General features: G+C 41.3%; 1 pseudogene; it reads right to left on the bottom strand.

Moving 5' to 3' along the window:
• LOC144753602 (uncharacterized) overlaps positions 1 to 25,369 on the bottom strand; it is a 70,109-nt pseudogene that overhangs the window by 36,499 nt on the left and 8,241 nt on the right.

Raw genomic sequence — 25,369 nt, 5'->3', positions numbered from 1 at the left:
TTTGTAGTTGAACTTAATGCTGCTGCTATTTTGTGCTCATTAACCTGCCTATATATATTCACATTTTTTAAAGCTATTAGCAATTTTGAAACTGGTGAGAATAACTTAAGCAATATTTCTATGTACTTTTTTATAAAATTGAGGCCTTTTTTACTAATTTATAAAGATTTTATTGTACTGATTTATTAACTGTATCCATGCTATCTCTAAAATCATGTATTCTTCTATGCAGACTCTGTACTATGTAATGATTGTTTTTATGCATCTTTTATGGCTCTATTGTGCCGAAATAAAGATTATAAATGAAATAAAATGACTACAGCATGATAGAAAGGGAAGCCCTTCCTGTTCCTGGGTTGTAGAAAAATGTAAGACCCTCTAATGGGGGATCAATTTTGAGGGCTTTACCAATCATAAACCTCTTTTACATCTACTCAATAGCAATTAAACTGGCAAGGCCTCAGAAAGGCTAGTGAGTCCTTTATCCAAATTGCAGGAATTTAACATTACCATTAAGTGCATTTCAAGAGGACGGAATATCAGAGCGTATTGCCTATCAAGGTTGCCTATTTAAACACAATCTCAGGATGAAGCATTTGATGATGTGGAGTGTGTGGTAACCATGGCAGAAGATATGATAGAAACAAAAATGCAATATAGAGTATGGTTAGCTCTCATGGAGAAAGATGAGGTGTTGCTGGCAGCCATGGATTAAGTAAGAAAGGGTTGGCCCAAGGATAGATCTTTACCCATGCCTCTCTAATCATATGCCCTGGTGGCCAAAGAGCGGTCCATTGTTGAAGGCATTCTGATGCGTGCGGATGTTTTTATACCACAGTATCTCTTTGTGACAAGCTTATCAAAGCTTCTCCTGAAGGTCATATAGGAGAGGCTGGAACTTATAGAAAATTAAAATAACGTTTTTGAGGACTTTAATAGACAGTCAGGTATCTAAATGGATGAACAACTGCAGCACTTGTCTTTCCTCCGACAAACATAGGAAGACAAGTCAGACTCCTTTGCATGTTGGACAAATACCAGTTGATGCCTGGTGTAGGGTGACTTTAGATTTCGTAGGATCTTTTGAATTCTCACCAGTTGACAGAAAATAACTCATTGTATTAGGTGATTACTATTCTAAATATGGTCATTTTAAGTTTACTTCGGCACCCTCTACAACGGTGGTCAGAAAAATGTTAAGTAACATTTTTTATTTGAGGGCAAAACCAAACAATGGCACACACTTCATGTCTGCACAAATGAAAGATTTGATTTTGTCTCATCACAGAAAACATCTAAGAATAGCACTTTTTTATGACATTTTCCAATGCTCTTGTAGAAAGGATAAACAAGTTCTTGAAAGAAGGGATTCAGACGGCCTTGTCTACAAAAACTCCAGTAGAAGTGCTTTTGAAACTAAAACTGTGTTCATACCTTATCTCACCTTATAGAACCACAGGAATTTCTCTATTTACCCTGTTATGAAAAAAAGACCCCAGGTCCAAAATATTTCTAGGACTGATTGTTGTGACTGTGAAGATAAAACGAGACTGGTAGCCACTACATTACATTAACAGTCTCCATAGAAGAGGTATTATGATAACACACATGATGTTAGTTATCAGGGGGCATATTAGCAACAAATTGCGAGAATTATCGCAAAATGAGCTTCGCGCATTTTTTTTATCGCCGCCGATTATTATTATTATCGCAGAGATAATGTCCTATTAGCAATGTTTATCTCTAAATATCCGGCGAAAGCGGCTCAATACATGAATTTCGCTGGAAATCCAGCGATATTCAGGCATTATTGCTAATGGGGACTTAACCTGTATATCCAATGGGAGGTGGACATTCAGGTTAAGTCATCGTTCTGTCGATATTCGCTCTTAGCACAAATTTTTTAAGCGCTTTGCCTGCCTTGCTAATAGGCGATAGCTGTGTTAGCGACTGCTTTCAGTCGCTAACAGGTTGGGTATGCCCACTTTGCATGTCATTAGCGATAAATATAGCTGACATACACAGCAGGCCCCAAACCTGTAGCTATCGCCTATAAGCTGTCGCTAACTGCTGTTAGCGACAGCTTGCTAATAGGGCGATAAAAATATCGCCGCTTTAGCGGAAAAAAGTCCCGCTAACGCAGCAATATCACCTTGCCCCCAGGACTTTAATATTGAATACTAGGTAATGATCCAAAGCCCAGTTAAAGTTTAAAAAAAGGAACTTCTTCCCAAAGAATTATGCAATACAAAAATGTACAAGATAATGAATTACTTTATAACTCACATTACTTTATAGCAAACTCAACCAGTGATGTATCAAGGCCTCCTCTTGTTGAGAGGAGTGCTAGATCAGGTATGCTTAATGAAGAGTCCTCATTTTCTTGTACCTCTAACTTCCACACAGCTTTGAAAACGATACATTCTAATGAGTCACAAGGGATTCTTGTGGAATGCGTACCAGGTCTTGAGCATGCAATGCAAAATGAGATAAACTCTAAAACCAGAAGTTCTCTCAAAGTTTCAATGCCTGTTAAATATAAAGACTTTGTTCTTCACTAGGTATGTTGATGTGTACCTAGTTTTTGTTCTTTATTAAGCGGGAGTAAATGTAATTATGGGTACGTATGTATATTAGTCCTACGTTCATTTCCTGTCGTAATTGTCAACTTACAAGCAGGCAATAGAATTGTTATTACTTAACATGTATTGAATTGTTTATGCTTAATCTATTGGCCCACGGTCATCCATTCACCCTGTGATACCAAAGGCTTCTGTCAGGCAGCTGGTGCTGGAAGTCACGGGATGAGGGTGATACGGATGTGGGTTTGTGCATCTTACTAAATAAACCAGATTCGAAAAACACATTTTGGTGCCCACTTGCTTCTTCACAGGCCCACAACCAATACTAAGGGGTTAACTAAATTTGAAGCGTTCCTCGAGCTTCGCAGGAGCAATCACTGCCATCTGACAACATCGCCACATTGTGATCCACCATGGCCCCCGCTTCCCATTTGCCACCTGCTTAAAGTAAGTGGGAAATGGAAATGTAAAAGAGCCTTTTATTGGCCAGAAAAAGGGATATGTCTGTGGATATTGAACCAGTAATACTGGGACCACATGTTGTTCCACCTTTCAGGCCGAACAAGTCATTATGCCCAAAGTTTGGAGAAAGATACTGGACAGAATGGGTAATTCCGGCCCCAATATCTCCTTGTGCAAACTCTTGGTATCTCGCAATGGAGGCCTGTGACAACAAAAATCATGTGCTATACAAAATTTTAGATTAGTTCATTTCTTTTTAAACAAAAATGAATACCTCCAGGCTGGACAGGATCATTCTCTATTCTCCAAAGACTCACATCTGCAGCAGCGCCTGATCCTCTGTCGTTCCAGATAGGAAAAAGGAAACCAGTTTGAACCAGATCTGACCGGATACACCTATGAAACATTGAAAGTTGGAGTTACAATTCTGCATGGTTTTTCTAAAGGAATTTTTCACATTCATAGGACCCAAAAAATAATTTCAACCAATAAACATATCCAGAGAAAAGAGAGAATAAATAATAAGTTAAATTCACATACAATAGTGGACAAACAGGGTAATTCAACCCAGTAAAGGAATGTTTTACCGACAGAACTATGCATCCCAACCAGCAACCATTGCACGAATCAGGTGCAACATCAAAGCATTCATTTCTGCAAGCTTATAATTCAATAACACAATATAAGCATGATGGAGCAAGGTGGAGAAACAACATTTTGTGTACCCTTGTGAAATCATACTTCCATAATCATAATTTGAACTAACTGAGTGACGTATGAAATTAACCAATTTAGAATAAAAGTTGCACCTACACAGACACACGTGGGGAACTAATTATGCTTATGCTGCAATCATAATTAACTAATCTTGTGATTTTGTCATGTCCTAAAGTGATGAGCAGCTTTAAGATAACGGAATGCAGCATAAATGTGTTTTTTGTCTACGTATTTTGTGGCACAACGCAAGAATAAGTGAGTATATTATGCTTAAGTGTGGCTATTTAAAATTCTTAAATTAACGTTCATTTGTGTTTGTTTCTATGATAGTTCCCATTTTTTACTTATGAGGCCTAAAAGAAAATGGAGTCACTCGATTATTGTGGCCAAAAGAAGTACGCATGCAAGGGCAAAATCCGAGTCCGAATGCGAGCTGCTTGTGCCTGGAGTGACTGAGGTTCAAGGACAATGTGGCCTGGAAGTATAGATGGCTTCCAAAATGATGAGCACAATTGTTCAGAACGTGAAAATATTCAGCAAAGTTGCGAGTGGAGAACAGGACTAGGCCGGACTTGGGCCAAAACAATGGACCCATTAGAAACTTGCAGACAGAAGGAAAAATAATATTATGATGACGAGATGATGCTCATCCACCCCCAAATGGTCCAATCAGAACTCGAATTTAGGCTGAAAGTAACACTTTTAGATAGATAGAGCTCGTGAAAAAGGTATAAAAAGTGCAGATTTTAATGAAGAAAAAAACTTCTTTTCGATTTCTACAAGAGATGCTGCCGGAATGCTGATTTCCTGAGATGTAAGACTCTATATTTTTTCTATTTCCTTTGACACTTTAGTTGAGGGTTTAGTTAGGGAAGTTAGGAGAATAAATTAATATTTGGGAACTATCTGTCTTTTGCTAATACTTGCATTATAAAATAAAATGAAAATATCTATTTCTGATTTTTCTTAAAATAAAATGAATTTAACTGTTTTGAATTAAAATCCTTATTCTCAAAAATGTTGTTTTTGAAATAAAGAAATAAAGTGAATAAACTTTGGACATGCTGAATTTGCTCTTAATAAAAATTAGATAAATGAAGAATTAAGCTGGTCTTGAGTTTTCCTATGCCTAATTTTTTTACTCGCAGATCCATTGATCTCAGTGGTGGTGTGTCTAAATAAAATGTTGCGATTAAATTAAAACCATGGTAAACTTATCTAGACTGCAGGTGTAAATAGTATAAATATTCAGTTTTAGTTTAGATACTCCACTATGATACAGCAGCTTTTCCTCTGAATTTCACCGATCCATGAAGTAGGGTGGAAATGTTTTATGAGTGACTCACAGTGTTATGGGCCCCACTGACGAGTAGATGTTTGAGATTGTACTTCGGGGAAAGGTGACATGGTATTTGAAATTATTTCCGGAGAAGCGCTGCATCAAGCACACCTCACCAGACCATTGCCTTCTTCATTGATAGCTAAGTTCGTTTTGGATGAGGCGGGCTGACGGATCTCAATTTGACTGCAATGTTAACCTTATACTTGCGGAGCCTGAGAAGGAGATTTGGGGGCTATAGGTACCTATTGCATATGGCAGTGATAGCAATTAGACATGCTCCTTTCAGTAGCTGCCTCCTCTTTGCATGGTCCAAGCCAATACTCCGGCCCATTTTGAATCAGAATCTCCGGGATATTAGGCAGAAAAAAGCTGCATTCCTGGAAGTACAAAGGTGCAAAAATCCAAAGCCCGCAAAGGAGTAAACAGAGAAAGTCAAAGCCAACCTCAGCCCAAAAAAATGAAAAGCTAAAAACGCCATGAACTACGCTCCCTTACTCTTGGTATAGCTAAGTATTAAGCATCCTTCGCCCTAGAGATGTGTCCTAGAATAATGAAGTTCCATCACTGGCTAGATGTCAAGTGAAAGTGCAGTTACTTCCTGGCAAACTTGAGGCACTCTTTAATCATAAATCCGTGATACATAGGATCCAATGTAATGCTTGGCATTTGGCCAGTTTTTCCACCAGGGCGATAGAGTAAATTACTCCATCGCCTTGACTGCGATGCCTCCCACCAAATTTACAAATGTCAGCTGGCCCAGTGGACATTTCTAGCATTGGCAGAAAGCACTGTCATGGCAGTTCCTATAATGCATTGTTAATTTGAGGGACTGCTCCTTCAACATTACACATCCCTATGGGAACCAAACAATGTTTTTTTTGCTTAAACAAAAGAGGATTTTCTCTTTGAAAATTAAAAACAATGCCCACCTCGCCATAGGAGTTTTCTCCCAAGGTGAAGGAGACATTGAGCATTTTGTAGTGCCCTTTTTCCAGCTTTTTGTGCAATCATACAGCCAAACCTCCGATGGCCCTTACTCCGTCGGGCCATCAGAGGAGTTTGACCATGGCAGAGGTATTCTGTGTGGTCAACAAATCTATATTCTTACCAATTCTAAATTGGGCGGGAGGACATTAATGGTTAGGGAGGGAGCACTTCCTTGCTGTTATTAAAGAGTTCCCTCTCTGCCAACATGTAAATAGGGTCCTAAAGCTAAGAAACATTGAAAACGTTTGTCTCAGGTCAAACTTTGAAGATTACAAAATAATATTTAAAAGTATGCAACACTACATTGTTTCAGCTGGTGAACAACCATCCTCCTTCTGAAAACGTGTATTCTTAACACTGAGTTATTTAAAACTCAGATATGTGATGCCAAAGAAAATTGACAGTATAGTTTGTTGAAGTCTCAGAAATAAAACCTGTGCTTTTCCAAAATATTCTACTTTGAACTGCATTATTTTCTCCGCAAGTGAGTGCAATCTGTATGTACATATATAGTTTTAGGAATACAACATGAGTTAATGGTGATTAATTATGATATAAATCCACAAAGAGACCCGTCAGCTTAACTTCAATAGTGTTGTTTCAAAGGGTGAATTTTTTCATTTTCATTTTAAGTGGTTTATATGTCGCACCTAGAATTTCGGATTCAATTAGCATTAATATATCAAGACATATTCTTGCTATATATGTGTATTAATCTTTCAGCATATGTAGAAAGATCTTCATCAGTTCATTCAAGATGATTTTCACTGAAATGTAAGTTTAGGCAATACACAGATACTGTAGTATCTGCGTTCAATTGTAAAATACCGATATAAATTCCATTTGTTCTCTTAAAATGTGGAAGACTGGTGCCATAGGGGTGGTACAAGCCTGACGAACAGCACACTAGAACGCGAGTTTATGCTTGGAGGCGATTCAAGCATCTATGATCTGACACAAAACCAGATGCTGAAGTATTTTACTTCAGGTACAGTTGTTTATGTAGTTCTTTTCTTTCCCTTCCTCAACCACATACTAAATTAGAGAAACAACACATCATTGAGTAAGGTTAGGCTAGACAGAGGGTAGGACCAATCCTGATGAAAGCTGTGAGCCTAGATAAGGCAAGGAGCAAAAGGGCAGAAACATATCTTCTATAGACAAAAAGGAGGTCTATTTACCAAATTGCCATGCATGTAGTGCAGCAGGCAAATAATCTGTGCTACGCTACGTGAGAAGAAGAGGGCAGGAGAGTGCCATATTTACAGAAATATGGCACGCTCCACCCCTCTCCAGATTGACGGTGCTGAAATTAGCTGCCTCTTGCCACACACACACCTTTGCACCATAGTGCAAGGGTGTCTGCGTGAGTCTAGCATAGGTTTTGTACTGGAAGGATAGCCTTCCACTTCAAAATACTATGCTCAGACTAACTTTAAACTTTTCCCCACTTTATATGTGTGCTGTACAGTGCAGCACCTATACAGAGGAGAAATAAAGTATTTCTCTTTCTTAGACCCTAAAATAAATTTGTGCTATTTTCTGATGCTAAACCCCATCTACTTTTTTGTGAATGCCTATGCACCACCCATGGTACGCCCCCTTGGCTCTATGTGATGTGAAGCAGCACCATGCACTGCTTTGTGTTACTTTCAAGTGATTTTCCAGCACTAAAAACGTTTAGCCCTGGAAGGTAAATAGCTAAAAATGATTTTGCACAGACACAGCATAACATCTTAGTAATAGACCCCAAGGTTTGTATTGTACAGGCACTTCAGTATACTGTTTTCATTTATTCTTTAGGGAGGCTAATGAATAAAGGGCTCCCTCACACATTTTTAATCTGCATAGATCTCAATCAGCACACCAGTTGCAATAGCATTTAATCTCTAGAACCCCCATGAAGAACTCTATGAGAGACCTCTCCTTGGTGACCTCTTTGAAACTACAGTGAGGGAGGGCCTTAGGGTAAAACATGCAACTTAGATGGGTGAGGACCACCTTCCTTGCTGAGGAAGGACCTCCAGTATAGAGCATTAGGTCGGGGAAAAGACTCCTTTTACTTCTTACCCTCTCTTATTATATAAGTGAATCTGGTACATCTTGTGTGTGTGTCATGGTATCTATGTGACCGATGTGGTCTTTGGGAGGATATATCAGTGATACCTACAAATATCTTGTGGTATCTGGCTATGGCTCATGCTCCAGGTTCTATGACTGTGCTCATGTTCTGGGTTCCATGTTTTAATGTATTGACGGCTGAAGCTGACGAGGAAAAGATTGGTTGTTGGAGGCTGAATTGCATTCATTTGAATATAATCCACTTTCTCTCACAACTTCAAGGAAGACTTGATCCCTTATTCCCGGAATAACACACCACAAATTGGCGATGAAGGGAGAACTCTTTAGTTCTTTTGGACTCCAACTCCAGCAGTTTCTATTTTTCATACTAATCGTTGGACTATATGATTAACTTCTAGAAGAAAGGTATGCTGTGCCTTCCATCACAATCTTCTCTATTGTGAAGTGATTTATTTTTCCTTGTATTTCCTATTACTTTGCAATATACTCTGTGGGGTCGAGTGAATATTTTTTGCTTGCCTGAGATTTACTCTCATCACAAAGAGGAGTAATTATATGTTGACTCTGATATTCTTCTTCCTTCCCATGGATTATATTTTTGGGGGATTTAAAAAAAAATAATGAAAAGGAAAAAGTTTACAGTTGTACACTGGTGATGGCAATCATGTGCATCCAAACTTATCTGTTTCATGAGCTCCACTCATGCTTCGGTGCTCGCCTACCTTGCCACGAGCATCTTCCTTTTGAGTATAACTACATGCACTGCTTCTGATGCACCCAAGTTCATATGTCTTGTGCTCTCAGGCTCGGGTTTCTTCATTCGGATGCTCTGCTCCCAGCGTCTAATGATAAAGGGTACACATTCTCTTCTTGTCTGCATTCTGGTTAACATGTGGAATGCTGGAATTTTTGGCTCTCCACTAGGGTTTTGTCAGGAGCGGCTCCCACATTAGACTGGAGAAGTGTAGCCCCACTGCCAAAAATGCCCCCAAAAAAACCCAAGAGATGAGAAATAACATGGTAATTATATTAATTTATTACCATTTTATTTTTCACCGATCCGAGTCCAAACTGAGTGTCAGGTCGTGGGTGGCCATTACCGCAGCAGGGAGGAGTAGTGGGCTGTGCACTTAGGTTTAAAGTGCACTACAAGTATTGCAAAGTGTATGGACTTTTAACACATACTTGCGATCTGGGCATTGTACCGCGTGTTTTCTGGACCTTAATAACGGCTTTTAAGTTTCGTTATTACTCATTAAGTATCAACTTATTTCCACCTGTATGAGTTCTAACAAGAAGCGACTAGGATTGATCGAGCTGTTGTCCACGTAAACATCGTCTAAATTGAGAATCTTTATTCTATCAAAGAGAAAGGAGGCATTACTCCCCTACTCAGACGATAAGCTTTTTATACAAGATATCTTGGGAAGACAGTCAATATTTTCCTGATGAAGGCGGCCATATACTAGGTGTCCGTCGAAACGCGTCGAAACTAAGGGAATAGAACAACATGCATTGATTTAGGAGTATTCTGACTGCTGCTGAATATACCTTTGTCGTACCTCCCTTTATAGCCTTAGGAAATGGATTGGATGAATTCATGTATTTAATTTATTCCTTTTGATGTATTTTTTGTGTTCCCAAGTTTTATATATTTTTAATCTGTTTCTTTTTAATCGTTTTTAATGTATAAATAAACTGTGCATACTGAACTGATCGTTTTTACATAATTTTGTTACTTATGCATTGCACTTGGTTTTTATGTCTGAATATTTGTTGTTTATTCTGTTTAGATTGGTTGATGTCTCTACATTTAATGTGGGGCCAAAGGGAATTTCTATTTGACATAAAGTCTATTGTTGGTACCCTATCCCTTTGGTATTGGGTCCCTCTCTCTTTTATTAGAGATTCACTTGAGAGGTATACTTTGGTGTGCGATCCCGAAGATCTGATGGATCAGAATAAGAGGGCTTAACTGCTCTAGGACAATTAGCATCCACTTGCAATCCTGGAACTAATACTGAAAAACGCATTAGGTACCAGTTTATATTACGTTTACTAATGGCAACGAGAGGGAAGAGCTGTGGCAGAAAGGGGATCTAAAGCTTAGTGAAGTATTAGTTATTGCATTGCATGTTTGTTCACAGACTAACATTTAGTAACACCTTAACAAAGCCTCTTTTCCTGCCAGCACCTTAAATTAAAAAAATATTATACATAACACTACAACTATATAAAATCAATGGTAAGTAAAGTAAATCGTTTATTGTGATGATTATTTAAAATCTTACAATATTACACATCTCAGACAAAAACTAAAAACTGTATTCTTGAATAAAAACACAAAATGTTATTTGTAAATACTTAGGTATCTAAAATAGTCATGACATCTAGATGACTTTTAACTATCATTAAAAACTTTACAAAAATAGCATTTAAAATGATGTCGTTTGAGTTCATGCAATTAATCAAGGCCTGTCTACATGTCCTTATGCCGCGTGCTTTGAAGGGAAACTTTAGTAATGATTTCCTCTCCTGTAGAAGCTTAGGGCAGGTACAGAGAAGATGAAGCATATCTTCCTCACCATAGTTACACAGTCTACATTTCATTTGAGTTTTCGGTCTCTCCCATGGGGGGAGGTGAGATAGGCCTGGCATAATTCCAAATCTGGCTTTAAGGAGAACCTGTTTGTTTTTTTCTGTCCATGGTGTTACCAGGTATTGTTGGATTTCCTTCTTTTTGTATCCATTAATTACCATCCATGCGTGTTTTCTTTTGGTGAGGATAGCTTTATCGTTTAAGATGGATAGATGATTTGCAGTTTTGTTAATTATTTTCTTGAACGATGACTTATTTATATTGTTTTCCCATATTGGCATGATTGCAAAATCCTTTATTGCTTCCCTAAGGTAGATCCACGCAGTAGAATTTGTGTCCTTATTTATTTCTCTCCATAAGAGTTGCGATATTTCATTTTGATGGTCATTTTTTATTTTATTCCATACTTTTATAAAGTGGCCTTGCCTTGCATATTGCTGGTTGGTCAGTCCGAACTCTAGCCTTACTTGGGCGGGGGACGCATTTGCTGGTAAATGGAATATTGCTCGGTAGGCTCTGGTTATGATCTTATTCAGAGAATCACTATCCTTGCCCTTTATTGCTTCACTGCCATAAGTTATGGTCGGTAGGAGTTTTGCGGCAATTACATTCAGCAGGGGACCATAGGTGAGGCTGGGAAGTGACTTTTGCACAATTCTGAATACTGCAGTTAGTTAGTTCGCTTTTCTTTGAATCTCAGTTTTTTGCAGTTGATAGGTACCATTCGCATCAAATAGCACACCCAGGTATTTATATACCTCTACTTGCTCCAGCTCCATTGTATCCATAATCCATTTACTTTTATATCTTCTCTTGTTGTTTTTGGCCACTACCATAATCTTTGTTTTGGTCTTGTTTATGACCATCCCGTTCTCTTTTGAGTATGTTTGAGTCCGCATGATTAGACGTTGTAGTCCCACTTTGGTATGGCTCAATAGTATGACGTCATCTGCATACATCAAATTCGTGAGACGTTTATCAGCCAGTTTCTCCTCATCCAGTATTCCCGTTAGGTCTGCAAGAAACAAATTAAAGAGTAGGGGGGCTAAAACACAGCCTTGTTTCAGGCCTTCCTTTGCTGGAATCTCCTTTGATAGTGTTTGTCCGCCCCCCCCATCCTCACACTTACCCATGTCTCTGTATATAAAAGTCGAATCAGATGAGGAGGGGGAGTGGAATATTCATTTTTTCCAATTTATTCCACAGAATGTCTCTTTTAACACAGTCAAATGCTGATTTAAAATCTATAAAACATAGGTACAGGGGTTGTTTGAGTCCGATTGATTTATCCATTAGTAATGCCAGAACCATTATATTAGTTGTTGTTCCTAGGCCTTGAATAAAACCTGTTTGGTTTAAGGGCAATTTCTTTGTTTCTCTCACCCATTCAGATAGTTTTGTTAACAAAATTCTTGCAAATAGCTTCGCATCCGTATCTTGAAGAGTAATCAGTCTGTAATTTTCTGCAAGAGCCCAGTCTCCCTTTTTAAAAATTGGAGTTATTAAAGATCCTCGCCATGACTTAGGGACAGTTCCAGTTCTAATAACTTCTTTGTATAGTTTCTCTAGTGTGGTCGCCCATAGTTCTGGGTTTTCTTTAAAGAGAGCAAACGGTATCCCATTTGGTCCGGGAGCGCTGTTTTTCTGTTTTTTTATAAGTTTAGTTATCTCTTCTATTTCTATAACTATTGGCGGGTCGAAGTTCTTATCATTAAAGGGAGATTTATCTTTTTTACACCCCTGTCCCTTTTCAAGGGTTCTTGACTGTGAAGTGTCCTAATTTAAATGTCTCCTCAAAAAGATCTCCCATTCCTGCTCCGTTAGTGGTGATGAGATTACCTGCTTGTTGGGTCTAGCAAGGCTATTGATCATCTTCCAGAAGTCTCTAGTATTCTTTTGCTTGCTAGCGTGGAATACTTTTGCCCAAGTTGCTTGTTTTGCCAGATTTTTCTCACCCCATATTAGTTTCTTCAGATTTTGGTTTAATGACTTTAATTTTCCCAGATTTTCCAGTTTTATTCCTGGTTTCTTTAGTAGCCTGGCAATCCTGTTTCGTTCTTTCTTCAATGTCCTTATTGTATATGGCAGATTTAAGTGGTTTTCATTATCCCTGGATGGGGCTCTATATTTTTGGCTCTTCTTGATATTTATTTTGGTTTGTGGTATGGTCAGCTTCCCCGTGAAGTTTTCCCATTGATCTATCACTGATTTTGCTGCTGTGTCCTTAAGGCAAGCTTCCAAAATCCTTTCCACTTCATCATTCATTATTTCTTTGTTTTCCACATTCCAAAACAATTTTTTGTAATTTGTTGTGCCAATATGCCCATGAGCCGATTGGTACTCCTTATTTCTATTTAGTCTGATGTTCATTATAATTATTTGTTGAGCATGATCACTTTCGTTTACTTTCCTTAGTTGGTACGAGATAATATTGTGGAACATATGCAACGAAGTCATGGTGTAATCGATCCTCGAGAATCCATTATGCCCAAAATAACTGTTTAGTGGTGGAATGTCTGGTTTTTTTCTACCGTTAAGTATTCGGAGTCCCATTGCTTCAATGTCCATTACTAGTTTCTTTCCCTTTCTGTTCTCATCAGTATTATTGTTTATCCCTAGATCTTGCTCAGGGATTAGCCATTGATGGTTTTGGGATTGTATTATATCGTCTCTTGTGTGGGATGACATAAGGTTTAAATTAAAATCCCCAGTAATAAGGAAATCTGCTAGGGGATCCTCTATCGTTATATTGATAAGGGCATTGCTCAGGGTTCTACAGGTTTCCTCCCTGCTCCGATTTGTAGGCAGAATATATACCGTAATTAAATATAATGTTTTAGGGATTTGGTTAGTTTTCCTATAGGTCACTTTAACTATCAAGATATTAGTACCGTCTACTATCACTTGTTCATGCTGTGCCTGTAGTGTGTTGGAAATAAATATTGCTTGTCCACCACTGGCTCGTCCGAACCTTCGCTCTTTTTTTGCGTGCTCATAATAGCCAGCGTATCCATGTAGCATAAATGGGTGAGTTTCCCAGGTTTCTTGTAATACTATAATTTGGGGATTTTCACCTATGGACTCGATCTGAGCATTTAAGATCTTAGTTCTCAGTCCGTTTATGTTCCATGAGCATACTCTTATTATTCCACTTTCATTGCTTTTGTCTCCTATTTGTGATAAGGTACCATATCATTGTTTCTGATGACTGTGGAGTTCCATAGTTACCCATTTTTCATTTATTTCTAAATTTCTATTTTTGGTGTTTTGTGGAATGGTAGATATATTTTTTGTCGGGGACCTACCAAGTGCATTTTTTAGAACTGAAATAGTCTGTATTTCTACCTTTTTGTGATTTGGTGTTGTTTCCTCTCCAATGAATGGAGTGGGGTAAACCTCTGGTAGTTTTTTGGTAAGTAATATGCCCCAGGATTTAAATGTGGTTTGTTCATTCATAATCTGTTCGGTTATTGTTGGCGACATTAATGTTATTAGCGTTGAGGTTTGAGTATTATGTTTCCCCTCCAAAAATTCGACGGAGATGATATCCTTACTGACGATATTGCTCAGTGCCGGTAGTGATTTGAAAAGTCTAAGTAAGTTCCCCCTGTTAAGTATATCTTGCCTACCTCTAGATTGAAATTGAGGAGTGAATATAATTTTTTCACTATTAATAGGGCTTTGTACAGTGGGGAAATTTTTTCTCTCAGGTTGCTTGGGTATATAGGTAATTGACTTTTTTCCTTCCCAGCTTTTAATCTGTAAATGGTCCCATTCGGATGTATTTGTGGGACCATTTGCAGCCTTTGGCCCGATCTAAATCTTTTTTTTCCTCAGAAATGCCATGTATTTGGTGAGGAGGTATTGGTTGAATTGTAATAGTTGGACTGCTTCTGTTTATTTTGTCTATATTACAATTACTAGATGCTCTTTCTTCTTTTTTTAGAATTGCATCCAGATTTGTTATCTGTCGCAGGTTATCTAGGGAATCATTACCCATTTGTCCTTCTTTTACTCCGTTGTCGTTTCTGTTCTGCATTTGAGTTTCATTTACTATGTGGCATATTGGTTGTATTAGGTCCTTTGTTGATTTTTTTTCAAAAATTGGAAAGTAGTTTTTTCTATCTTTCACTGTATCTTCAGTTATTGGTGATATCGGATTATTGTCTGTTTTTAATGTAGGATTTAATTTTCGTTTATCTTTTTTTCTTGATTTACGAAGTTTTTTCTTTTGACGTTTTGTCATGGTTGTGAATCCGTCTGAGTCAGTATGATTATCACTTTGATCCTCGTGGTTGACTACAGATGTAACTTCGTTCCCCGATAGCTCCATGATTTGGCGGGCCGGTAAACTAATTATTTTATCTGGGAGTTTTGATGATTCTTTTGATTCTTTTGATTCTGTCCCTTTAAAGTTATAAAAGCCATTCCCAGTTGTGTTTAATTCCTCTTGCTTCGTAGGGGTATTATTCTTCGTAACTTCGTCCTGTTTGATTTTGATGTTTTTTTTAGTGTCTTCTATTATGCTGGTTAAAACTGCCGGTAATACTGCTAGTTTGTCCATAATAGGTACATAGATACAATCAGAGGTCGTTCTTTCATTTTCTTTTTGAGCCCTGATTATCAAGTCATTTAGTTGGGCAAGTTTGTTGTTGATTCCCGCCACATTATTTGCCATCATTTTAAGAAGATCAATTTGTATGTCCATTTTGTTTGATTGGTAATGGAGTGCCTCTAGGGTTAAGGACGATGTTTGGTAAAAGATATCCCAGGTTATTGCTGCTTCTTTATGTTTTTTTTCCATTTCTGGGGTGTGAGCCTTTTCCGACTTCGTTTTTTTTTTCCCCGGATTTGGTTTGTTCTGCCATTTTTTTATGAGTAGGAATTGCAGCAATAGATGAGGCCAAATCAATGTTTTCCTGCGGTTCTTTAAAGTGATCCCCAAAAATATTGGATTCTTTTAGTGATGGTTCAGTATGTATATCAGGCTTGTTAATATGTTTATGTTCTACCCCATGTTGATTTAGGTGGGTTTCCCCTTGTTCAGAGGGCATACACAAGTGTTTGTAGATTTTAACATTAACTTCAATTGGGCAACTTAGGGCATTCTGTTCTGTTCCGTCTTCATAACCATATTGGCTAGTTTCCAGTGCTTGTAATTGTGATTTGCTTAGATTTACAATTCCCATTCTTTCAGTCTCTGACTTTATGTTGCAGTTTTGTATCTCTATTGAGGGTTCTTGCTGTGTTGTCCAATGGTAGTGGTCTAAAATTGGTGTGTCTAAGTTTACAAGGTGTTTTTTATCGCAATTTAGCTCTGTTTGTTCCAATTGGTTACTGGTTTGTAGCGTGTCATGTGATTCACTGCACATAGGTTTCATGGGTGACTGTAGGTTGTCTTTTATTACTTCCAATTTCATTGACATAAAAGCTACTGTTGGATCCTTCGCAAATTGGAATTTATCTGGAATTTTACCAGCCCTCTCAAACATCCGCGCAATGGGGGATATAAGAGATTGGGTTAGCCCCGGTGCGTTGGTTTTTACCTTTTTAGGTTTTGCCTGGCAAAAGCTGCGCTCTGCGCAGCTTTTTCGCGCAGGCGAAAACCTAATGAGTATAGTAGGGGAGGCAGGAACGGCCCCCGTCTTCCATTGGCTAGCTCCATAAATGGAGGCTAGCCATTGGAAGACGGGCCTGTCCGTCAATGCCGGACCAGATTCGGGGGCGTTCGCGAGAATTTTTGGCTTTGGCTACGTCACGCTACGTCAGCCAAAAGCCGGGAACGCCCCCGAATCTGGTCCGGCATTGCCGGCACCCGCCTTCCTGCTCGGGGCCGGGGAGTTTCGTGAAAAACACCCAGAGCGCTTCATATCGCTTTTCTGCCCTAGAGAGTGCTCACCTCGCTTTTTTGTAATTAAATTGTCCCCTGGCAGGCGCCCAGGGACCTTGCCGCTATTGTTTATTTTCACCTCGAGGGAGCCCACCCCTCAGTGAATTCACTCCCCGCCTGCAGTAGCTGAGACGGGCCGCCGCGCTGCCCGTGACGACCCGGAAGCTGAGGGGGCGACCCGGAAGTCCCGCTCCCCCAGCGCGGACAAGGAGAAGCAGCTGCACCCACCGGCAGGGCTCCATGGTGGAAGAGGAGCCCCGCCGCCGCCCGTGAGAGCACCCGGCCCCAAGAAGCGGGACCGGGTGAGGAAGAGCTGCAGCGTCCAAGTACCGGTGAGTGCGGCCGCAGAGAAGGGAGGGGTGCCGGGACACGTCCATTACCCGGAACTCGCTACATGGACGCGCGGACCGGATGCATCTTCTGACCTTCTGACTCAGGTGAGAGCCATTCCGTCCACCTGATGCTGACCGCAGTAGCCCCTTATTATCTCTCTCTGACCTCATTCTTATTTTCCCTCCCAGGTCGCCTCGAATAGTTCTGGACGCACCCGTCCAGTACAGTACTCCCACCTTTGGCACGGGGTGCCCTGGTCGTTTACTGTACTTTTTACCACGTGGCCGACTTTGTATCCAGTAGTCGCCACCACGGTAAGACCCCTTGCCACTGTCAGTCATCACGCCGCTCGCACTCTCGTCCTCTGATAATCACCCCGTACTTTTTTTCTTTTCTTTAGTCTTCCGAAGAGCACCTGGACATCCACAGAGCGCAGCAGGTGAAACGTGCATCATTTTACATTCCTTCCGACTAGCGGTTCTTCCATGATTTCCTCCCCCCCCCCGCCCTCCTCTGTGACTTGTAAAGCTTTGTGGGGTTCTTCTTGTGTTATTGACACACGATATTAATATTCTCTTTCTATTTAGAGTCGACTAAGGTCTCTCCCAGAGACTGTTTTTAGACCATGCACTACTTGAGCTTCTTACATGTCACTATATGACACTATATTACCTTCTCCTACCACTCTCCAGTGTCACCTGCGTAACTGCCTTTATTCATTCTCCAGTGCATTTGTGTGCTTAATACACGTATCATTACGAACTCTCGTCCTTTTCATTTACGTGACCCCCTTCTATTTGCCTGTAACTACGCTTGGGCTCGGGCTTGCAGTGTGTGTGGGGGCTTGCAGTGTGTTGGGGGGCTTGCAGTGTGTGTGGGGGCTTGCAGTGTGTTGGGGGGGGCTCGCAGTGTGTGGGGGGCTTGGTGTGTTGGGGGGCTCGCAGTGTGTGGGGGGCTTGCAGTGTGTGGGGGGGCTTGCAGTGTGTGTGGCGGCTTGCATTGTGTTGGGGGGCTTGCAGTGTGTTGGGGGCTTGCAGTGTGTGGGGGGCTTGCAGTGTGTGGGGGGCTTGCAGTGTGTGGGGGGCTCGCAGTGTGTTGGGGGCTCGCAGTGTGTTGGGGGCTTGCAGTGTGTGGGGGGGCTCGCAGTGTGTGTGGGGGCTCGCAGTGTGTTGGGGGGCTTGCAGTGTGTTGGGGGGCTTGCAGTGTGTGGGGGGGCTTGCAGTGTGTGGGGGGGCTTGCAGTGTGTGGGGGGCTCGCAGTGTGTGTGGGGGGCTCGCAGTGTGTGGGGGGCTCGCAGTGTGTGGGGGGGCTCGCAGTGTGTGGGGGGCTCGCAGTGTGTAGGGAGGCTCTGTGGGTGTGTGGGGGGGCTTTGTATGGCTGTGTGTGTGGGGGGCTCTGTGTGGGTGTGTGTGTGGGGGGCTCTGTGTGGGTGTGTGTTGGGGGGGGCTCTCTGTGGGTGTTTGTGGGTGTCATTTGCGAGAGATAAAGCTAGTGGCATTGTAAATGACAATGCCATTTATTTATGTTAAAAAAAACATAAATAAAAATATTGTCAAGAGCAATGCCAATAGCTCAAACTTTAACAGGCAAAACCATTGCATTGTAAATGCTTGTTTGATACTGAAGATTGCTGCATTCTTTTTGTACGTTTTGTTGCTGTACCTATAGTCCTTTCCTTTCCTGATCTCTTATTGTTAGTATTGTTAGTTATTATATCGCTGTTTTTTTGTTTATGATTGTTTATGATTGTCTTTAGGATTAACAAACTCAATCTAGAATTCACCCTCCTCAGCCTGTAGCGCAATCCTCACAATCCGCGCGCCCTCCCAAGCCTGTCTGCTCCCTCTTTCTCTGCCGTGTAGTACGACTCCCTAGAGGAATACAACACCCATCGAGCCTGGTGCAGCTGCCGTCAGGAAGGAGGCGTGATGAAGATTGCGTGACGATGTTGATGACGATGGGTGGCGAGTGGCAATGAGTGCAATTATATTTATAGGTTCAATTTTATATTAATGGGTGACTTTTCAGGAGTGTCCCAGAATATGCCGGTAAGAGTTTTTTTTTTTTTGGTATTATAGTAGTAGCATTAGTATTTTAAATGGGCTTATCCTTCCAGCTCATCACCCGGTAGTACCGCTTCTGTTCTTGATTCTTCTCCTCCTTATGCCTCTACTCTAAAATCAATGGCTTACTACCTTAGTATCTTTTCTTTCGTTCGCCACACCTCTACTTCTGCCGTGTGCTATTCACTCCCCCACCTCCACCTCCCAACTTAGGGGTCCATTAGGATGACGGGCGGACTTTGTCCGCCCGTCATCCTACCGGTATATAGGACCACCCGCCATAAGGGCGGGTGTCCCGTGCTACATATTATGATGCGCCCGCCACAGTGGCGGGCGCTTCCCGCATTTGTAGCATTGCGACGGACGGTGCTGAAAGCACCGCCCGCCGCAATGCTAAACATGCACATTGTGCATTTCATGCACAACATGACAGGCACCGCGAGGTGCCTGTCATGTTGTGCATTCAAATGCAGGGGGGCACCATAGGTTCCCCAGATGTGCACCCCCCACCCCCACGGAGTCCCTTGGGGTCCGCAACGGGCCCCCGCAGGGGGACTCCGCATGCCTTTCCGTGGCGGCATTGCCGCCACGGAAAGGCATTCACAAATGCCTATCCTAATATGGCTGTCGGTGTCTAATAGACACCGCCACCATATAAACCCTTTTCCGCCCCAAAAGCGGCGGGCGGTCTTTCCGTCCGCCGCGGCCTCACATGCCATCATAATATGGCGGGGGGTGTTTTGAGTCAGGATGGCGGGCGGATTGCCCCCGCCAGGCCGGCGGTGGCTACCGCCTGCCTGGCGGGGGCAATCCGCCCGCCATCCTATTGGACCCCTTAGCCTTTACCACTCCAAATAGGAGCTGAGTCACTACCACTCTTTGAACGTTTCACACCTTGCACCCACTGGTGGTTTTCCTTTGGGTCCCTTAATTCCAGTTTGACTTACATCACTATATTGCATCTTTCACTGCCCTGAGAAAGCCCTTGTCCGATTGACCACTTAAGGTAGAAACACGACGGCTGTTCATTCCAACTACAATATTACAATACTCAGGAACAACCAGGATGTAATTAATTAAATACTTTCTAAACACAACTCAAGCCAACTGTTTTCTTCAATACCTCAGAACCTCTGAGGGAGTGTCAAAACATTCTTTTATTACTTGCATTATTTAAGGAGGAGCACACGCTGAATCCCTCGCCACAACTACGAGGTAGCAACAGGTCTGGTTGGACTTCTGGGCAGTATGTGTATTTAAACCCTTGTCAGTTGACCTGACACTTCTTTTGTCTGTCAGCAGGAAGCTGCTATTTCACCCTTTTGGGGAAACAGAGTTTTCCTGTACAGCGCACTTGTGTAGAGCACCTGCTCTGCTTGGCGAGGTCGCTCTCCAGCTGCATTTTCCGAGCCGCATACAAATTTTTTCCCAACTACCTTGGTAAACGCAGTCGGAGCGCTTTTCTGCAAAAACCCTTCATCTCATCACTATGAGTCCTAGCTCATGGAGCGCTTATATTGGCATTTATAACATGCAGTTGGGGTCTTACTTCGACACATGCAAAGCGCATGGATCACTTGTATGGGCATGTGTGACACGCACTTGGAGTGCTTATATTGGCATATAAAACATGTGCTTGAAGCGATTACTCTGGCATAGGCACCCACAGGCATGGAGTGCTTGTATGGTGTTTAAGCATATGAACACACATACATGTAGCACTTTCCATTGTTGTTTTTTATTTAAAATATACAAACATATCATATATTCTGTGTATCTCTCTGAAACTGAGTAAGCATGAGTGACTGAGCGAAAAGTACTGCACTGTTTCCATGGTCCTGAGAGATCAGGGTTGTCATGCTTGATAGGGGAGAGGGGTTGGCCTAACGGCTAAGGCGCTCGACCTCGGACCTGGGGATCTGGGTTCGAGTCTCGGTTAAACGCCAATAACCCCCTGTGATTCTGGGCAAATCACTTAATCTCCCCGTGCCTAAAAAAATGAAAGTTTGTCCTCATGTAACGTAACTGGTGCTATGTAAAGCGCTCTGATAACTGATTCGGTTCGGTTCTAGTTCGCGCTATATAAAACTCCAAAAAAAAAAAAAACATACACATGGAACGCATCTAAACTCCCTTATTTTTTGGCATGAACAGCGCAGGAAGCGCTAGCACTATGCCTAAAAGCATGTTACTTTTTGATTTGCAAATGCACAGAAAGAGCAGGACCTAGGAAGGACAGCACTAACGTGAAGCCTAAAGTGAGTCATTCCTTTTGAATTCCTGAAGTATGAGATAACATATCATGCCAAGGTTATTATCCTCATATTTCTCTCTCACTGTTTGGAAGTGTGTGTGTACATTGGCAAAGTATATTATCATACCATGAATGTATTTTTATCATTATAGAATCCTTCATCCTGGGTGGTTTCAAGACCCATTGCCCTGATTGCTGCAGCCTGTACCCAAAAGCCCATTAGACGCACATACACGTGTCCCTCTTTTTCAGGTAGCTATCAGGGACCAGGGGTGGGTGGGATTAGAGAAGGTTACTACATGCTTCTATAGTTTCTGACCCTGTTCTTCCATATTTAAGTTGCAGCCACGTACTTGTTGGAAGATACTACTTACAAAACCTCCAAGACCTTGTACGTCCTGCCCCAGTTTTCTTTCTTGTCCACTTGATACACATATGCAAGTAAGAGGAAAGCGACACTGGAGTTTTTTCATATCATCTCTTTGAGGCCACAACGCGGGCTCAAGGTAAGGCTTGGGGTGGTCTGACAGGATATACGTCAAAAGAAATTTGAACAAGATGTTGTTAATGCTGTTAGTACTAAGTCTAACCAATTGTATAAGAACAAGAATCTTCAAATAATCAATGGGGCATTTTTCAGATGTGGCAATATAGTGTTGGGAAAATAGCAAGGATTGCCTTGCCATCAAGTGTGAGTGCAATGTTTGTGGGAAGAAGAGATATTAAACACCTACACACATGGCAGGTATACTTTGGTACATCTAGTTATGGAAGCAATCTACCATCCTTATACTTTCCTAGTGCTTCTAATCATTTACATCTGTTACTGTCTAATGGTTGTTACAGCACACCTATTTTATACTAGAAGGACGAATGTTCAATAAATGTTTATTGAAAACGTCCACATCATATATTCTGTGTATCTCTCTGAAAACTGAGTAAGCATGAGTGACTGAGCGAAAAGTACTGCACTGTTTCCATGGTCCTGAGAGATCAGGGTTGTCATGCTCGATAGTTGCTAAGAACTATTCTCTGCTTGGTAAGAAGAGTTTCTAGTGGCACTGTAAGCTAGCTGGTATACAGGCTAACATACCCGTTAGGGGTGCTTAGAATCAGTCTGGCACCAATCCTACAGTGTATGTTGTCTAAACGCACAGATCCTATATAGTTTTTATAGTAACTACACGACAATGCTCTACAGTGATTATACATTTTGATCTCCAGTAGACTCCTCAACTGCTGGAAGCTAAAATCCACAGGCCCTGACAAAATCATTACTTGAAGGCTGGCGGTTATGGTTTTGGGTTGTAGACTTTGTAGGGAAACTGTATACTGTCCCTTCCTGGTACAACCCATTTAGCCTGTAATGACAAGGAACCCTTACTTTCACAAGTCCAAGATGACTTAATAAGCATATGTGAGCTATGGTGGTATCCCAATAAGAGGCCAATGTTTTTTTTTCGAAAGGCATAATGATATGCTAACATGCATTACAGGCAGTTGTAGACCTTTCTGCTACATTTCTTATTTTACCTCCTGTTGCATAGCTTCACTTTCCTTTTACAGAGAAGAGTACTTCAGTTTTTTATGTGTCTAATTTTGATTTCAAAAAAGGATTTCAAGCATAGAAGATACCTATGAACTAACCTCTGGGTTTTTAGCAAGACACAGAAGGTCATCCTGTAAGCAACAAGAGTGACATGTCCAAAAGAAAGGCAAGGACATGATCCCTTACCCTCAAATCAAACAAAAAGATTACTTTGTGGCCAAACCCCCATACTCTCAGCTCAGGAAGATGAATTACAGCCCTAAAACAGCTTTAATTACCAACTCAATTCCACCCAGTTTCGGTTGTACTACTGAATACTGACACCAACAATAGTGTGGTACAAGAATATCAAAGGTAAATGCATATTAGAGAAGTATATATTTACCATTCCAAATTCCACATCTATGTACCTTGAAAAAACATGTGCCGCAAAGGTACATATTTGTTGATTTAGATATAGAAAATCTAGGTTTACTTACCTGTCAATAGGTTATTTTCGATATTCTGTCCTCAATATTGTGTCCCATCGACACTGTGCATCGATATTGAGTGGACACAGTCTTGGTTTTTTATGTAAAACTATTTTTATTTTGAAACAATACGCAACCAAAGACAGTGAAAATCGTCGGCATAAGCTTATAAAAGACATGTTATATACATTTCAGGACATTCACTTTTTGACTTGTGATATACAAATAAATGTAACATTCTTACTTTAACAAACCACTCCCCAAATTGCAAGGACTCAACACAGAGTATGTTCTCTCTGTTGTATCTTCGGGTAGGCAGGTATTCCTAACCGGCAGACAGAGCATCCCTCTACTCTCGTTCCATCTCCCCCAGGTCTTTGTCCATTTGTCTGGGCACCCTTTACTATTGTAGACCATCCTCTCACAAACTCTAATTTTAGTCTCAGTTCCACCACTTTACAAGATGAGCTAGTTACCTGAATTGCTAGGTTTCCATGATCCATTGTGCTCTTGTCCCACATCAAGCCTGAATACTGGAGGCCAGCACATTGGTTTCACCCTTCATATCGACTTACCTGTAGCCATTGGCGTTAGGCAGTTGGTGGTAGCTTCCAACTGCTACGTTCCCCAAGCAAGCGTATCCAGAGGGTGGTATCATCTGATAAATGGTGACATCTTTTGCTGCTCCACTCCCTGTATCTTTCCATATAACGCTGAAAAAGCAATAGCAATAATGTGAAAATGGTTTGCAAACTTTTTTTAGTAAAAGGAAATTAGTCGAACTTGCTAATAGCGTGTGAGCAGAAAGCTTTTTAGAAGTTGATCTTACAGATAAGACACAAGTTTGTGATATAGAATTTCAGTTCCAATTTTTTTATCAATTTGTTTAAAGCAAATTTTACACTATCCAAGTAGAGACTGCTCAGTGGCAGGGGCTTCATGTTTTTGTTGTAAATACCTTTATTGCATTGTGACATTAATACAAGGAAACAAGCAAGCCTCAGTGTGGAATTATTTTGTGTGGTCTTTTTACTGTTTTAATGTTTAAAGTGTTGCACAAATACTTTACACACAACCTCTAAGTGAAGTTTGACTGCTCTTTGCCAAGCTACCAGAGGGGGAGCACAGGTTAATTAGGGTTTGGCTGCCATCTACCCTGAGACTAGGACTGTGTTTGTTGCTTGGTTAGGGCTTACACCCCAGGCATAAGGCACAGGGTCAGACTGATTTGCATATAGCCATGTCTGAACTGGGGTGTCTGAGTGAACTAAAGAATGGTGATGGATTAAACCCAGATCAGTTGACTGGGGGTGAGTGTTTGATTTATACAAACGCTCCGTCCATCATCCCCTTTTGTATCGCTTTGTTCGCCCTAAGTGTGGCAGGGTATGCTCAGACGTGAGTCCCTTGTTCACTTGGCCACTGGATTCAAGAGAGCCTGGCTGATGAGGATTATGAATCCGAAACCGGTCCCAGGATGCTTGTTTCCGGTCCAGGGAAGACATGGCTTGGCAGTTCAGGCTGCACTGTTCCCATAAGGCACAGGGTGAGACTGATTTGCATATAGCCATGTCTGAACTGGGGTGGCTGAGTGAACTAAAGAATGGTGATGGATTAAACCCAGATCAGTTGACTGGGGGTGAGTGTTTGATTTATACAAACGCTCCGTCCATCATCCCCTTTTGTATCGCTTTGTTCGCCCTAAGTGTGGCAGGGTATGCTCAGACGTGAGTCCCGTGTTCACTTGGCCACTGGATTCAAGAGAGCCTGGCTGATGAGGATTATGAATCCGAAACCGGTCCCAGGATGCTTGTTTCCGGTCCAGGGAAGACATGGCTTGGCAGTTCAGGCTGGACTGTTCCCATAAGGCACAGGGTCAGACTGATTTGCATATAGCCATGTCTGAACTGGGGTGGCTGAGTGAACTAAAGAATGGTGATGGATTAAACCCAGATCAGTTGACTGGGGGTGAGTGTTTGATTTATACAAACGCTCCGTCCATCATCCCCTTTTGTATCGCTTTGTTCGCCCTAAGTGTG

This window comes from Lissotriton helveticus, chromosome 5_1, assembly GCF_964261635.1.
Source record: "Lissotriton helveticus chromosome 5_1, aLisHel1.1, whole genome shotgun sequence".
NCBI classification, from domain to species: Eukaryota; Metazoa; Chordata; class Amphibia; order Caudata; family Salamandridae; genus Lissotriton; species Lissotriton helveticus.
Note: the sequence above shows the minus strand (reverse complement) of the source record. Positions and strands in the feature narration are given on the sequence as shown.